The sequence below is a fragment of the Lissotriton vulgaris genome, chromosome 9 (genome assembly GCF_964263255.1).
Source record: "Lissotriton vulgaris chromosome 9, aLisVul1.2, whole genome shotgun sequence".
NCBI lineage: Eukaryota > Metazoa > Chordata > Amphibia > Caudata > Salamandridae > Lissotriton > Lissotriton vulgaris.
Genome location: NC_141697.1, coordinates 126855340 through 126871250, shown reverse-complemented (window position 1 = coordinate 126871250; position 15911 = coordinate 126855340). Strand labels below are relative to the sequence as shown.

The 15911-nt window shown below is 45.3% G+C and overlaps 1 protein-coding gene across 1 annotated transcript in view; it reads left to right on the top strand.

Annotated features, from left to right (window-relative positions):
- VTI1B (vesicle transport through interaction with t-SNAREs 1B) overlaps nt 1-15911 on the top strand; it is a 181845-nt gene that overhangs the window by 17587 nt on the left and 148347 nt on the right. The window lies entirely within an intron of this gene.

Genomic DNA, 15911 nt, shown 5'->3' with positions numbered 1-15911 from the left:
GGTCCTCATTACCTTGTCAATCGCTTCACTCATTACAACCCCGTACGATGTCTGAGATCCTCAGGGGCCAACCTCACGAAGATCCCGAGGTTCAAGTACAAAACCAGGGGTGGAAAAACCTTCAAAGTCCTGGCAGCAAGGGCTTGGAACAACTTGCCCGTAAATCTCAGACTAATCGAGACTGAGAGTCTCTTCAGGAAACAACTGAAGACATGGGTATATCAGCAATCAGATACCTATGTATTGGCAGCTATTTAGATCTTTCACCACCTATCTCCCACACGCATGCTCAGCGCCAAGATGCTCCTTCCGGAGCGAAAGTTTGCGCTTTACAAATACCCACAAATATCAAATATCAAATATCATCGGGCCCACCACAGTGACACCGAATGTGTCCCGGGTGTGCTTTGACTCCAGATTACTGAGGAGCTGGTATACTTGCTAAGTGTGCTGTGTTGGGGGTGTGAAAGTGATTTAAAAGCTATGCAGTGGGTCCCAGTTCCCGAGGGTATATGGATAACTTTAATGTCTGGGCCCCTGCTAGCAGATAAAAAGGCAAACGGACGCAGTGGAGTGAGTTATGGGCTCCCACGTCCTATGTGGTCTACATGTTTCAGCCAGGCCTTTTATTTACATCTGGCTTTCCTCAGGACCAATGAGTATGTGTGGGTGAAAAAATAAATTATATTAAGTGATAGGTGTTGTTTATAAAAGTGTTGCACTCGCTAAGGTGCTATACGTGTATAGAGGGGGGATTCCCTCTGCTTTAACTTGCTCTTTGCTGTTAAAGCTTCCTGGGTCACCTGGCAGGGGGAGAAGACCGGAATTGCCGATCTGCGTGCTCCTTGGACCTATCGTCCTGCTGCAGGACGATAGGTCCAAGGAGGACGCACGTACGTACACACTGAGTCTCCCAAAACACAACTAAGCTAGTCCTTTCTTGATACTACATATAAACCAGGGGATCCGGACTAGCTTATCTAGTCCTCTCTCTCCATTTTGATTTGCTGTTATTTTGAATCCTTCCATTGATTGTCTGTTACAGACACTTGGGTGTAAATCCCTCAGCTGTAAATAGAAGCAAACATGGCTCAGGCCAATTTGGCTCTTTGTATCTGCAATGTTTAACCCTGCCACCCCACAAGGGCCCTGCCATTTTGACCTTGTTTTAAATGTCAATTTTGGAGAGCACCGGACTCCTGAGGGCCATCTATTAACATTCTAGATAGAAAAGGCAACCCAAACTGAGTTCTTGCTGTATACCCATCAGATAGGAAAGGGCAGTACCCTCATTTAGTGCAAACACACATGCAATCCTATTGTGATCACTGCATTATAAGCATTTTTTGTTTGTCAAGGTCTCATAGGTTTGCTGTTTCTAACATAAACAGTTTTTATTGTTTAATGCAGTGGTTCCCAAACTTTTTAGACCTGCGTCTCCCTTGACCCATTTGCCATTGCCCATGACTCCCCACTGTTACTATTTTGGGAGGGTGAATGTAAGCCCAGCCTCGGGAGTAATTGCATTTTTCTTGCATGCACTTCCATTTTTAACCTTGTCATACGTGCCAATACATCTGTCTTAGCAGGGTGACTCATGATTTTTTAAACCACATGCAGCTTTATTTTTGATGTATTCTCCCTAAAATTGCCTCCAAGTCAATGCAAGTAAAATACATTCTTTAGATTTTTTTTTTAAATGTCTCTCTTTCTTGCTTCCAAATGTTGGCATTATGCTGTATATGGTGCATTACTTCCGTGAGATCAAGGAGAGCAGGTCTGTCTGGAAATGTGTGTGTACTGAAAGGATTGTGTACTGGAAGTACCTATGATTCAAGTACAAATGTCAATACTTAATAATACTTAGTGTGTTTAATAGACCAGGCAATCTGTACTTTCCTGATAATTTGCATCAGTGTAAAATGCATTTGGGGAAAAAACTAAACTATTAACAAGTATAACAAAATAAATCGGGCACCTTCCACTTACTTTGGGAGTGTTGGAACGTGGTCATCCAATGAAATATGGACGTCATCTCCATCAACATGCCATCAATTAGGCACTATGTTTACAGCTTTAGGCATGTCACTTACAAATCATCAAGCTCATGTGTTTAAGTCAAATTAGTTTAGCTGAAGCCAACAGACGCTTCAACATTAAATGAATCAAAGTGCTTGGTGCGCGGCTCCCCTGGATAGGTTTGACTGCTCCCCAGGGAGCCACGGCGCACAGTTTGGGAACATTAGTACACAGGCCATAGTATATGAAATACAATAATTCAGTTTAACTGGGCACAGTACACAAGGTTTGCTTTTTCAGTGTAGTATGAATGTTAAGCTGTGATGTAATAAATTCAATCCTGCCTCCTTAGTGCCCACATCCTGTGGCCTTAAGTAAAGCCCATCACCAACCATGACAACCACCTAACCAAATGGAAAACTCTCACCAAAGAAGAGACCGCAATGATCATGCAGACCATCCATTCAGGGGCCCAACAGGTCCTTGTCCCCACCACATCTCCAACCTTGGAGCGTTTCCAATCCACAAAGTCTTTACCCACATCATCAACCCATCAATCACAGTGCCACATTTCTGGAAGACTGGAAACGCACAGAGGTCAATGCCCCCTCGAGAAGCTGTCCGCGGACCCGAACCAAATGAGCAACTTCCGACTAATCTCCCTGCTTCCCTACCCAGCCAAAGTGATAGAGAAGGCCATCAACCAGCAACTCATAAGCCACCTTGAACTACACCACCTACTTGACAACACTCAATCAGGTTTCAGAAAAACAGAGCACCGAAATTGCACTCATCACAGCTACTGAAGACACCTGAAACATCTTGCATAGAGGAGAAAAAGTGGCCCTCATCTTGCTTGACCTCTCTGCAGCATTCAACACCGTCTCCACACCAATCTCATCAGAAGACCCCATGAGACTGGCATCCAAGGACCCACACTCAACTGGATCTGCCACTTGTAAATGTAAATGTGGGGATATTTGTAAAGCGCACTGTTACTCTAACCGAGTGTCCTAGCGCTGTAGACCGCTGGGGAACCCGTCCTGGTTTTCCCTGTGAGATCGTCCCTTACTGGGTAACTCCAGGGTGAAACCAGGCTCCCTGGCGTCTGGGGGGGCCGTTGTAGAGATGAGGCAAGCTTAATGCCCAGAGTTACCGAGTGTGTTCCCAGGTTAGAGTAGGCACTGAGGCGAGAATTATCCAGTCCGTTGACCCCTGGTCCACGACCCTGCCGCGTCGGGGATTGAACCCTGGTCCAGGGCGGTTCTCTGCTTACAGGTCTGCCGCCTCTAACCAGTGAGCCACACCTCTCCACTTCCTTATGGGAAGAACCCAAATAGTCAGACTGACACCCTTCACATTAGAGACCAAGAACCTGATTTGCAGAGTCCCCCCCTAAGTTCGTCCCTCAGGCCAATTCTGTTCAACGTCTACATGACCCTGCTCGCCAACATCATCTGATCCCAAGGCATCACAATCCTCCCCTACGCCGATGATACTTAACTCATCATCGCCGTGACGGACAAGGTAACCACCACCAGAACCAACTTCACCAACTGCATGACCATGGTAGCCGATTGGGTGAGAACCAACTTCTTGAATCTCAACTCTGACAAGACTGAAGATCTGGACTTCCTTCGGAAACAAGATCTCTTTTTGGGAGGCCACCTAGTGGCTGACAGAGCTAGTTCCAATGCCCGCTGACCATGTCAGAAATCTGGGAATCATTGTGGACCACAAGCTCAACATAATGGCACTAGTCAACACAGTGAGCGCTGCCTGCTCCCACATCCTATATATCCTACAAAAGATTTTCAAGTGGCTGCCACAGGACACCAGACAGACATTCACGAAAGCACTCATTGCAAGGAGACTCAACTATGGCAATGCACTCTACACCAGAATCTCCAAGCAGCTCCTGCTCAGACTTCAGACCATCCAGAAAGCCGCCGGAAGAACAATACTCTACCTCCCATGCCGGACCCTCATTTCACCCCAACTCTCAGAACTACACTCGTTCCCAATCCACAAATGCAGCCAATTCAAACGCCTCGTGCGCACTCATACAAAGCCTTGCACAACACCGGACTAGCATACCTAAACTGTTGCATCCATATTCACCACCTGCCAGACCCCTACGCTCAGACTTACTATCACTCGCACACACCCTGCATTCACAAAAGCAAAGAAGGAGGTCACTTGTTCTCCTCCGTTGTACCCAAAACATGGAACGACCTCCCAAAATTCATTAGAGGCCTCTCTTCACTGCTTGTGTTCTGCAAGAAGCTGAAGACCTGGCTCTTCGAATAACTCTGCAAGGACCACTCGCCTATCCACCTGCTCAAGAACCTGAATATTCTCGCGGGTGATGAATGTGCTGTATAAATCGACTCAACATATTCTTCTGAGGCTCTTGTTTTTCCAACACTCCCTTCCGCTTGCATCTTTGGCCCTGACTTGAGGTCGTTTTCTGGTGGCATCCGCCACCATAAAAGTTCTGGAGGGAATTTCCGGCTGTTTAGATTTGTACTTTTGTCTCAATCACCCTGTCATCTGTCACTAAAGTCTTGTCAGATAGGGGACATATCCAGGCAGATGTTGTTTATTGCGCCGTGTAGTGAGATTTGTGTTTCTTTATGACCTGTAAGATGACTTCTGTAGCAGTAACTGCGAGGCTGGCCTGGCCTGCTGCTGATGCCAGAAGGTTTGGCCTGTCCTCTTAGTTTTCCATCATGATCTGTTGCATTGCCATGGGTGGTTTCCCCCTGACGTTGGTTGCAGAGAGCCTCCACGTACAGTTAAGGTCAATTATTTATTGGGAGGACAACAGTCCGATGACTTGCAGACTTTTCAGATCGTGCTTACCCCAGAGTCCCAAGGGTGCTGGGTGGAAACCACCCACGACCGTGTTCCTTACTGTAGACACTTGCAGTAATTGAAGTATCAATGGATTGTTTCGGATCAATATATGCCCTGGTCAGTGCCCCGTGTTGATCTTTCTATAGTGCTAATCACCTTTTTCTTTCAATTATGAGCAAGGTTGACATGGTGCCCCCAAGGGGGGTTGAGTAGGGGGCAGGGGTTCAGAGTCACCTTTCTTTACTGTTATATACCTTCTCTACAGTACTTGATAATGGAATGCACACACCCTAATTTTGTGACTCACCTTTTCGCAGGCCAACACCAAGATATACCTCTTGCTACTCCATTTATCTACAGTGATTTCAAATGTCCGCTGTCCCTGCAGAATGTATTTCCACCACCTTGACTGGCATGACTTTTCCTCCTGTATATATTCCATCAATGGGTCTCTCCCCTTCCCTGTTCAGCAGGCAGTGGAACCATATCCTACTGCAAAAGGTGCAGCCACCTCTGCATTTGTTCTTGTGTACCTGCTGAACTTAAGTGACTGTCTGCCCCACACGCTTATCCCATAGGAAGGAGGGCAGCTTTTAACAAGATATTTCTGATGCTTTATTTGGAGGCCAGGCTCTTCTAAAGTGTGTTAAGGGCCTTTAAGCTGCACTGCCCCCGTCCCCAAATGTTCACCTACTCGGGTTGTGTTGTAATGTCCATTGTTTCTCTGAGGCACAGAAGAAGGCTTCAGACAGTGTGGGTTGCTTTGGGCGTCTGCCTTTAGATGCTGCTGCGTTTGTGTTACCCGGGCCTCGAGGTCCTGACTGGAGGTTTACTGGGCCATATCTGCCCTGTAGCGAGCTCCCGGGCTGCAAGGCCTTGAAAATGGTTCAGGGCCTCGAGGCCTGGGAGTGGGTATGCTGTCCTCGCCCTCCGCAACTCACTAGGCCTTGGGTAAGTTCCGGCCATAGCTCCAACTCTTCACTGCCATCAGCCATGCCACTTTTAGCTCACACAATGCAGGCACCAGAAGGACTTTGTTGCAGGTCGTAGTTCAGAACACGTTCCACAGTATCTAGGGGCACTTCTTGGATTTTTGGGGTCTTGGGCAGAAATGGAACATGCAAGGCCCCTCTAATTTGCTTACAAAGTGACATCATTGGCAACGACATCCCAGGAAGTGCCATCAATTCACTGATAGTCCTCTGGCCTCGCTGAAGCAACTTTTCTGATGTGAATATCAGTCAAATCAAATCAAATCAGGCACATTTTTTACAGTTAACGTTTCACTCGTAAGTCTCATGGCACTTGCGGACAGCTCTGATGGAATGCTTTTTTAGTTGTCAAATAGCCATGATTTAAATTTTTTGTGAAAGCAGTTATGATCTGAGATGGTGCGTAGGTTAAAAGTAAGGGCAAACATTTGAAAGTTCTATTTAGTGGGAGTACATTATATTAGTTAAAGGATTGGCCTAGGTCTCTCCAAAATATATATCTTTATTCAAATGTTTTAACAGATATTTTCCAGACTAGTGCATTATTGCTGTTTTTTGTGCCGTTTATATAGCTCAACCCTAGCCAAACGGCAACTGAGAGCTGTACATGGTTCATTTTGTTTTCTCAGCAGAGCAAAACAGCAAACATTTAAACAGTACTTCTTGGGATATTACTAAACAGAACTAAAAAGTATTCGCTGGCAGATTAAAATCTATAAAATTGGAAGTGCATTGAGTATAAAGGCCAAGGTGAAGGGACTATGATATAAATAAATAATAGAATGTATTCATATAGCTGGTATCCGTAAATTTAAAATGGGGAAACCAAGAAAAGCTCTTTCTCTGATTGTATCTCCCAAGCTTTGACTCTGTCCAAAGAATTTTTCCATAATGTATCAGAACTGCAGTCTCCTTCAGCTGCCTTATAATACTCCTAACATCTGCATAATAACATTACTCAATTCTTCAACAAGATTTTACTAAAACGTACCAGCATCCAGAGAGAAAGAAGTCTTAAACCTGATAACCTATCTATGACAACACATCTCATTCAAACTGTGATTACTTTAATTTTTTTCAAAGGTAGAATTGGACCAATCTCGATGCAGCATTCAGCTGCATCTGACTGGCTTATGCCCAGCTAATCATACGTTTCAGTTTCTCCAGACTTCAACGGCTAGGCTTTGATTAACTGTTCTTTAGGGCAAGGTTTGCCCCCACCCTGTGAAACAACTGCACCCCCACCTGGAAGCTGCAGAAGCGAAATCCCGGTGTATCCTGCAGCTAGCACCCTCAAGAACCCTGTGGACCTACCCTGTCTTCCACAGAAAAGACTCTTGTTTCCCATGAGCACCGGATTTGCTCACCCACAGACTTTGGCTCCAGCCAAATCCGTGAGTCTGCACCCGACGCCCACAGCCCGAGTTCGAGTGGCCCAACACCACGAGGAGGTCTCCCAGGCGATCCAGGCCTAAGATCTGGTGATCTCTGACCTGCCTCGAATTTCCCAGCAAAGCCTGCAGCCTCTTTCTGGAGGATCCCTGTGACTGTAGCTGGTAAGAGTACCTGACGCCTAAAAACATCCCTGCACCCGAAGTCCCACGGCCTTGGGTGGCCCAACCGACGGCATCCCAGCATCCCCAGGCATCCCAACATACCTCTCCAACTGGTGGTTCCTGAGCCTGCAGTCTTTGATGTCACTGGAGAATCCCCATTGAAAACAACACGGCACCCGATGCCAAAACAGCACTCTGCACCCAGCCGACCCTGTCCCGCTGCGGGTGTACTTTGGGTGCTAACTCAGATCTCCCTTTGTCCTGAGCCTAACACAAGGACAAAGGTGCTCCTGGGCAGCCACCAACTGGAGGCCCCCTATCCCCCTTTGAATAACATAAGGCTTCAGCACTCTGCACCCGGCCCCCCTAGTGTGGCTGAGGGTGCTTTGAGAGTGAATCCTCGACCCAGGGGGAATCCTTTTTCTAACCCCAGAAACTAGACTCCAAAGACTGAGTACTTACCTGTTAACCGATAACCTAATTTCTCTCCATAGGAATACATTGACTGTTTTGCCTTAAAGTGTGGAGTTGATTTGTATGAAAACCTGAAAAACTACAACTGTACAAAATTGATTTCACTTACCTTTTCTCTAGGAAATGTCTCAGTGTGATATCCAGGCATATCGCTCTGAGTAGAAAAAGTAACTTAAAAAGTAATCCGTAAAGTAATCTGAAAAGTAATTTCGCCATTTTAACTTACCTCTATTTCAACCAATTGCATTTAAATCTATACCAGGCTTGGCTTGGTTCTATAAAAAAAGAACGTATTAATATTTGTATACAAACAAAATTTGTCTGAGTGTGTGACATCATTTGCTGATTGAGTGTGTACAACAAATGCCTAACACTACCCTCTGATAAAGCCTTACTGCTCGCCCACACTACCACAAATAGAGAGTAATGTGCTATCTACTTTTACTTCTGCCTACCTTTGGGGTTACACTGGACTCTGTGCACACTATACCTCATTTTGGTATAGTATATACAGAGCCAGCTTCTTGCAGAACACTACAGAGCTGGTGAGTCTGTTGGTTTTGGATGATCTTTGACGTCTGGTCGACAGTTGGGTATTTGGGGCACTGGTACAAAAGACATGTCAACAGCCTTCAACACCATTAATTATTTGATCCTGAAAAAACCCTAGATGAAGTGGGTTTGGGGCTGGCCTACTAAGTCATCAAACAGATTACATTATTTCTGTCTGATCTGCAACAGATCGCACTATGTCACTACCTTTTTATTCTAAACCTAAGCAACTGAACTGTGGTGTCCCTGAGGGGTCAATCCTGTGCTTGCTGCTTTTTAATCCCCCCTCCTATAACACCTAGGGATCAATTTGTATGTGGAAGACCCTCCCGTCATATTAAGCCTGCCTCATCAATCAGACAGGGGAATTGTAAGAGCGCTACTCACCTGTGAGAGTCTCAAGGCGCCGAGGGGGGTCCGCAGGTCTGTTTAGCTGAAGAGCTAGGTTTTGATAGTCTTCCTGAAGGTGTTCAGGGAGTGGGCTCGTCTGATATTTGCTGGTAGCTCATTCCAGGTCTTAGCAGCATTGTGAAAGAAGGATCTTCCATCAGCTCTGACTCTGTGGATGCGAGGGGTTTCAGCTAGTGCGAGGTTGGAAGATCGGAGGTTTCTTTTGTGTGCGTGGAAGTTGAGTTTCTCGTTGAGGCATTTGGGTTCGTTGTTGTGTAGGCATTTGTAGGCGTGATTGAGGATTTTGAAGGTGACGCTTCTATCCACGGGGAGCTAGTGGAGTTTTCGTAGGTGTTGGCTGATGTGTTCCTGACAGGGATGCAGAGGAAGAGTCTGGCGTTGGTGTTCTGTATAGTCTGGAGTTCGCAGAGTAGGGACTTGTTGATTCCGGCGTATAGTTCATTTCCGTAGTCCAGTCTGCTGGTGATGAGCGCTTGGGTGACTGTCTTCCTTGACTCCGGGGGATCCATTTGAAGGTCTTGCGAAGTATGCGGAGGGTGTTGAAGCAGCTGGATGCAATGGCGTTTACTTGTTGGTTCATGGTGAGTGATGAGTCGAGTATGATGCTGAGGTTCTTGGCGTGGTCTGAGGGGGTAGGTAGGCTTCTGAGGGCGGTCGGCAACCAGGTGTTGTCCCATGCTGAAGGTGTGGTTCCAAGGATGAGGACTTCTGGGTTTTTTCGGCGCTGAGTTTAAGGCAACTGTTTGTCATCCAGGCTGCGACATCTTGCATTCCTTTCTGGAAGTTGAGTTTGGCGGTGGTGGGGTCTCCGGTGAGGGAGAGGATGAGCTGGGTGTCGTTGGCGTAGGATACGATGTTAAGGCTGTGTTGTCGTACGATGGCTGTGAGGGGGGCCATGTAGATATTGAAGAGGGCCGGGCTCAATGATGACCCCTGTAGGACTCCGCAGGTGATTTCTGGGGGGGGGGGAGAGTAAGGGTGGTAGTCTGATTCTCTGTCTTTTTCCGATGAGGAAGGGCTGTTCCTTGTATTCCAGCGTTGTGCAGTCTGGCCGCTAGTGTGTGGTGAGAGACTATCTCGAAGGCCGCTGATAGGTCGAGAAGGATGAGGGCTGCTGAGTGGCCTTGGTCCAGGAGGGTGAGAATGTCGTCTGTGGCAGTGAGTAGGGTGGTCTCGGTGCTGTGGTTGTTTTGTAATCAGGATTGGGACGGGTCGAGGATGGCGTTCTCTTTGATGAAACGTGTCAGTTCCCTGTTGACAGTTTCCTGTGCTACTTTGGCTGCGAAGGGGTGGAGCGAGAGGGACCGGTAGTTCTTGAGGTCAGTGAGGTCCGCTGTGGGCTTCTTGAGCAGGGGCCTGACTTCTGTGCGCTTCCAGTCGTCCGGGAAGGTGACTGTTTCAAAGGTGGTATTGATGGTGCGTTGCAGTTTGGGTGTGATGGCCACTCTGTGGCAGATGTGAGGAGGGCAGGGGTTGGTGGGGGCCCCGAGTGGATGCCTTTCACAGTCGAGGCAGTGTCTTCTGATCGGTGTCCAGTTGGAAATGGTGGGTTGGCTGGTGCCCTTCGGGGGTCAGGGGCCTGCTGTGGTGTTAGGAAGATGGTCGTAGAAGTTGTCATAGAGGCTTTTGATCTTGAGGTGGAAGTAGGCTCCAAGCTTGTCACAGAGGTCTTGGGACTGGGTGACGTCTGCGGTTTCGCTGCGTGGGTTGGTGAATCTCTGAATGACACTGAAGAGTTCCCTGGAGTTGGTGAGAATTTTGTTGTGGATGAAGTTCCTCTTGGTGGTTCTGATTTGGTTGTGGTAGTCCCTCGTGGCTTCTTCGTAGGTGGAGTAGTTTTCGTCTGTTTTGGTGTTTCTCCAGTTCTTCTCCAGGCGTCTGCAAATACACCTGGCCTCTTGAAGAGAGGTGGTGTACCAGGCGGCTTTCCTGGGGTGCTGTTCGTCTGGGTTGCTTAGTGGGGCGATCCACGTGTGGAGTTCTCTGGCTGCGATGTTTGCGTCGGATTTCCGGGTGTGGTCGTCTCTGGTGAGGGTGGAGTTGAGTTGCTCGTCAGTGATCTTGCTCCAGTTCCTCCGTGGTGGGCGTTGTGCTGGTTTGGGTGCCTTGGGTTTGTCGACTGTGAAGTGTACGCAGTTGTGGTCGGTTCATGGTGGTTGCTTTGTGCGGCTGAAGTGGACACTGTTTCCTGATGCAAAGATGGGGTCGAGGGTATGTCCAGCTCTGTGGGCCGGTGTGTTGACGAGTTGAGTCCGATGCTGGCGAGGTTGTCTCGGAGGGTGGCAAATATAAACTGTGCTCAAGATGGAAAAAGTTTGACTAGCTGACTTACTTTAATACGCTTGTTGATGTCTTGTAACTTCCCAAAGATGCTTTGTAACAAAACTGAGTTGCTGCAACGTCCCAAAGATCCTCTGCCCTTGCTCGCAGACTACTGGTCTACATTTATGCATCCTCTTTCATACCCACCTAACGACATACACAGCCTGTGCACCCATCTTGATACCAATCTATAACTTAAAACACAAGTGTCAAAAATGTCCAGTCTGCACTTTGGGCAACTCGAGCTTAAATAAACTTTTCCATACACTCACAGCAACTGGCACATGAAATTTGTCAATGTCTTGATTCAATCTAAGCTGGATTACGCTAAAACCATTTATGTAGGCATCCATGAAATTTTGTTTGCCCCACCGGGTTCCAGCCAGCTGGCCAATCGGCTCTTCTCTCCGGCTGGGAAAAGTCAACAACACTCCTGCATTCGTCATTCCTCCGCTGCCTGGGAGAGCTAAATCTAGCAACACTATTTCTTTGCCCCTACCAACAGGTAACCTTCGTCTATCTTCCTCTTGGCATAACTGAAGATGTCAGATAAATGGTACCTCAAGAAAGCACATTTGTCATCTTGGTGCACCTGCTAGTCCCCACCCTCCCCCTTACTAAATATGATTTGATGAGAATTGTTATGGAAATAAATTATTTTATGGGTTGAGAAGTTTTCTATTTAGCTTGTGCAAAGTGGCTACATATTTGTTTATAAATACCCAGCTTAAAATCTTAAAATCACACAGGTTTAAATGGCAAAGAGGTTGCAATTGATTAAATAATTTTTCTAGTTCACTTTTGCATAGTAAAGTACGACTACATCAGAACTAAATTTAAAACAGAAACTTTAGATCTTAGTGTTTTGAAACCGGAATCGGCTAATGGCCATGATGCATTTTGTAATGGAGATCCTACAAGCGCAATTATTATCTCTATTAACACACTTTTGCTTTGATAGACAGAACTCCTAAATTATTTTGCAGATCACTGTGTAGATGGAACTAAGGAACAGTCTGGATGATGTGTTCAAGGATAGATTATTTTTCACTAGATGACCATTTATTATGATGATTACATTTGGGGTACACCAATATATTAGTCTCCAAACTTACACCCCACACTCTCGCTGAGACCTAAATAGTATTAAATGTTGTATTCTTTGAACTCCAGATGGGAAAATCCTCGGTCCAGGATATACTGAATGACTTCACACAGTTTTACTCACCGCTGTTTAGAGAGACTCTGTGCGATCCTGTTCTTCAGGATCAGTATGTGGTGGGAGTTCGATATCTCGAGATTCTCTGAGAACTGCTTCTTGGCTTGGAGGAACCTATCTCCTAAGAGGAGATAAGGGATGCTAATAAATCCCTCCCCAGGCCCAGATAGGTTTTCTAAGTTGTTTTAGAAAGCGTATGTGGAGGTTATTTTCCCTCCGCTAACTAAATTGTTTTGTTTGCAACAATTTTGCAAACCGGCTGAGTTAATCCTACAATGATGTAATCCACCCTCACTTTTCTATGAAATTCTAGAAGGATCCAACAAATTGTGTCTCACACAGGACCATAGCTTTATTAAATAGCTATGTAAAGGTTCACCAGAATTCTCACTACAAGAATTCGAGACATCTGGCCCGCTATAATCTTGCCGTATCAAGCTGGATTCTTAAAAGATAAGTAGATGCAAGATAAGTAGATGGAAGATAATATTGGACAGGCCCTGAACTTGATGCATAAGGCAACGAGTGAAAACACACATAATTAGTCCTACCCTCGCTTGATTCGACTAAGGCTTTTGATAGGGTGCACTGGACATTTGTTCAGAAGACCTGTTTCAGACTGAACCTTCAAACCCTGTTACTAGCAAACTTTTAGGAGTATTTGACTTATCCCATACATCTGATCCAATACCCTTGACAAGTGGGAGGAAACAGTGGTGTCCACTGTTGCCTTCTATTTTCTTCCTAACCATGGAGCCTTTAATACAGTAAATAAACTCCAACGCTGAGTTATCGGAGCTGATGGTTGCATGGAAACAGATTAAAATAGCTGTTTTTTCTAATGACATGATGTTTCCTAACCAAACTTGTCCCACATTGCTTGTGGAGCTCAACATCTTCCCAGAGGTGTCTGGCTTTCAAGTTAATTTCATTTAGTATTTCATCATGTAAGTGGGACAACACAAATAGAAAATTAAGAACCTTGACAGCATTTCGCAGGTTTAGATGGCCTCCAAACGGGATTGAATTATTGGTAGTAGTTTTACCACAAAAAATACATTGCTAATATGCCCTCTCTCCTTGATACCCTCTCCAGAGACCTTTATAGGTCCCAATGCTGCGACATATTAATTGCCTTTAAAATGGTACAACCCTCCTTCCTCGCTTCTTCCCCCACCAAAACTCTTATACTTGCTGTGAACCCTGCCTCTTGTGTTCCCATGAAAGACACTTTGGGTGATTCAGAAAAAAATACAGAAAAAATAGACTTTTATCTTTAATGATAGACGCTCCTGTGTGGTGTACTTCTCACAATGGGAAGAAGGAATCGGCATACTAGATATTCATAGGTACATCATAGCTGCTCAGTTGGCACCAGTTTTTTACTTTGTTTTCACAGACTAAAATGAAACCTTGGTGGTAGTCGAACAAGACTATAGTAAATTCCCACTGTCTGATCTATTTTGGCTACCAATGTACCCACAAACATATCACTGACAACTACAATGTTCTACTGAAATAACACTACACTACCAGCATAGGTTTGTGAGGTCACATCAAGCAGTGACCTACCCATTACTGCTTACCCAAGTAGTGAGCAACCCTGACTTTCCACCAGATTTGTTCAATCGTTGTTATTCACCATGGGTAGGTAGGCAGGGAATAAGACTAGGTATGCTTAATGACGAAGGAACACCTAAGAGCAGAGATTGTTACACCAATGATTTCCTGTTCGGACCACAAAACCTTTATAAAATAACGCAGCTGTTACATTGGCCGCTGACTTCTGTAGTGAAAACGAGGGATGTAGAGAACGGACTAATCCAGAACATATATTTCATCTAGAGGAAACAAATAAGGCCATAACTAGACTCTAGAGTTTTAGAACTAAGTCAATCATTCAGGACCATATTGGACATCCAGCAGTTGGATGAAGATATGGGCCTAGATATTCCAGAACATACTTGAACTGCTTACAAAATAATGTTTAACTGGTAGTTACGGTGGTCCTGATAATTGTTGGCTTGGAGGTCACAAGCTTGGTACTTTTATGCACATATTTGTGGTTATGTGATAGTGTACAAGGCATCTGGACACGAGTGGTCCAGCAGCTCAAAGACATTCCTGGAACCCAATTGCTATTGGACCCTCTGATGATTTTACTGCAGCAGTTGAATGATGAGGGACTGTTCCTACTTTAAACTCTTGTTGGTAGACTCCTATCCCAACTGCTACTTGCTGCAAGACTGACTGTAGCCCAGAAGTGGAAGGCACCCGATTTCCTTCCCCCCCACCATCCTTAGAATTATAGTGGAGTCAAATCTGGAATCTCCGTCGTTGAGAAGCTGACAGCAATGTTATGGGATATAGTGGCTGGGCAAAAGGGAATGTGGCCTGTCTTCCTTATATATTGCAAGAAACCGATACTCTAGACATGGCCACCAAGGCACCCCTGAATAGATTGATGAGGTGAACTCCAGGCTGTTTAGAGAAAAGACAAGAGTGTTCATTATGTACTTGAAATAATTATACGTGTGTTTTGTAATGTAGTTGGAACCTGAAGCCATGTATACCTTATATTATTGAACATCTTGGAAAATGTAAATTTACGCTTTTTATACATAAAGAGAGAGCTATGACGTTTGAGCACTGGGAGACTAACGGAGACTAGCAAAAAGGGGTGCAGGGAGAGCGCAGTCATTATTTAGAGTAAGTCTTTGTATTCTTTTCCCTTTATGTACCAACCTGGATTGGTGTATTTAATGCACCTGTGTTTCTGGTGTTACCTTAAAGTGTTAAAAATACAGTGCAAACATTTTTTTTTTTTTACAAATGTATTCTGCTTTCTGGCCAAGGGATGCCAAATATCAACAACTTTATTTTGTAAGCATGGGATATTGCTTGGCCCCGGGTATATATTTTGTGATTAACAGTTTCTCTGCCCATCCTGTTACCTCACCAGGTCGTAGTATTATGTGCTAAGAATTTGGTGTCGTTTTCTAGTGGTGAGTGGCGCCTGCTTAGGCACGTTTGTTTGCACCCTCCCCTGAAACTACACCCTCCATTTTGGGGTATCAATGGAAAACCAGTAAAGGTTGGAGCTCCTCGTAACTCTCCGGAGTGAGTGAATTAGTTTGGAGAACGCTTGTATATTTTTGCCACTTTCAGCATGAGTTATCATGGGTATGCTTCCCATCACTCATGTTTTCAAGCTATATCATAAGGATAAAACTCTACAAAATCCGGCCATTTAAAAAAAAAAAATAGTATGTGCAACCCCTTATCATTTATAAAACAGTCATTCTCTGTAAAAACGAATAGTTTTCCCCACAAGGTCAGTAAGGTAGCTTCACTCATGCATCTTGCAAGCTACTACTTATTCCTCTTTTTAGTTGAGCAGGGCACATTGTGATGTCCTCCAAAATGGCGTTTGCTTGGAGTGTATTTCTCACTTACTCTTTTGAAGTCAATAACAAATGCTGTAATTTAAACAAAATCTCTATACTC